Source organism: Metopolophium dirhodum, chromosome 7, assembly GCF_019925205.1.
Source record: "Metopolophium dirhodum isolate CAU chromosome 7, ASM1992520v1, whole genome shotgun sequence".
In the NCBI taxonomy this organism is placed as follows: Eukaryota; Metazoa; Arthropoda; class Insecta; order Hemiptera; family Aphididae; genus Metopolophium; species Metopolophium dirhodum.
In genome coordinates this window covers 12,478,855-12,480,961 of record NC_083566.1, presented here as the reverse complement: position 1 = coordinate 12,480,961, position 2,107 = coordinate 12,478,855, and the positions used below count along the sequence as shown (strand labels likewise).

At 37.2% G+C, this 2,107-nt stretch overlaps 1 pseudogene; it reads right to left on the bottom strand.

The window, feature by feature from the left end:
• Positions 1 to 952: 952 nt before the first annotated feature.
• On the bottom strand, positions 953 to 2,107 carry LOC132948403 (uncharacterized; annotated as a pseudogene).

Sequence of the window (2,107 nt, the reverse complement as noted above, 5' to 3'; positions counted from 1 at the left end):
AAACAATCAAAATATAACAAAAATGTTACATACAATTTAGAAATATAATAGAATATACCTAACACATAGACATCTTTGTTTTAATTGGTGTGTAAAAAACAATTAAAAATTAAAGGTCTGTATAATACTATGAGACATCACACATCTTATGGGTTCATTACTCATTTAATTTATGGAACTGATGGGTATGTGGCACGTAAAAGTGGCGTGAGAGGATCGTTGGTGGATTGAAAGTCATTAGGGGAGGTAAGATTGGAGAATCAACATCACCTGGACCAAAAGTCCTTTATAAAATTGTTCCTAAAATACCGTCTGAAATCAGCTAATGAAACTAAATTATTAGACCTAGATGAGCGGCATCATGATAATAATCATGTGGAGGACAAGCAATACCAAGAAGGTAGCTAATAAATCGCACACACCCTCGCTAAACCATTTCAACCTGGAAAGTGATATCAGTAGTACGTGGGTCCCAAATTATGGCACCATATTAAGTTTTAGGCCAAATGATAGAACATTAAAGGAACCTTAATAGAAGATTTAAGCCTAAAGTCATAAGTAACAAAGTCCAACATTTTAAGTTGTAAGTTTTTACAATTTCTCAATATGAATACTTGGATTAAGACTACTATATAGTCAACTTAAAACCTTTTTTTTTTTATTTTTTGAAAGTTTACAATCTATACAATGAGTACAATAAGTAAATGTGAGGTAAATGACAAATAAGGTTAATGGTAACACCCTATATATTTTACCTGTTACTAATAATAAAATATTAATAGTAACAGATTAGTGTTATCTTATAACTACTAATATCTCCAAGTGGAGTGTAATAAATTATAATGAGCAATAAGTTGTAATGACGGAGATTATTATAGAGAAATAATACCTTTAGAAATCAGTGAATTTAGTACAGAAGAGAGGTGGGACTGATTAGTGAGTTTAAGTTAGATTAGAAACTTGGAAAAATTTCGCCGCGTGTTCTGGTTGTGAAATTTGATTCTTGGTGGCTTCTGCGTATGATTTGTTTGTAGTTTGATGAGGATTGGAAATAGGGCCTTTTCGAGGGACTCTCGGATAGGCTTTTTTGAAAGCGGCCTTGAATACCGGGCAACCCTTGAAATTGGTGGTGTGGTCCTTGGAGCACAAGGCGTATTTGGCCGGTCTACTGCGGTCTTTGGTGCAGTCCTCCATGTGGTGGTCTTCCCCACATTTGACGCATCTCGAATTGTGATGACAATTATTTTTCGTGTGTCCATAATCTTGACAATTGTGGCATTGAGGAGGGCCACATTTTAATGTGTGGTTTCTCGATAGAAACTTTTGTGTTGAGTAGCGAAGAGATGCCTAGAATGTCGTTATTGTCTTGAGGTTGAACCTCTACAAAGAATAAAGGAATCTTTGTTTTTGACGTTGTGAATGTATTTGACATTGTGACCTAATTGGGCCAACGCGTTAATTATATCGGGCACTAAAGTGGGGTGATGCAGGTTTCTAATGACACATCTGTAGGTGCGGAGGTGACTGGGGGTGTAAGTGTGGAAACTGGAATCAGTTAGATTCAGTAAATAGTCCATGATACTATTATAGTATACCAGTATATGCGACTAAGAGGTTGAATCTTGAAGTATGATGAAGACGCCCTGCAAGTGAAACAATTCGGGCTGGTGATGTTGATGTTGATCAAGGCGGTTTTGAAGGCAGAGAAGTCCACTATGTTTTTAACGAAGATAGGTGGAATCGGAGGACCCCTAACGTGATCAGTATGAGGTTGGCTCACTAAAGGAACATCCATCGAGTTAGATGAGGACGTGGCTGCAGCTGATTTGTCGGTGGAGTCGTTTGAGGCAAGTATGGTGAAACCATTTGGTTAAGCAATAACTTTCGATTTTTGTCGGCTTGATTCGGCCACAGCGACGAACTAGACAAATTTCTCTAACGGCTTGGGTGTGCGTAGCAGAACGAGGTTCGAATTATGAACGCTGTTATTTATAATAATGTTATAATAAAAATAGATAATTAATGATGACAATAATAATAGTTATTAGCGAGCGCGCACAGCGATAATGGAGAGAAACATCGGACAACGCGACGTACGTGCATTCAT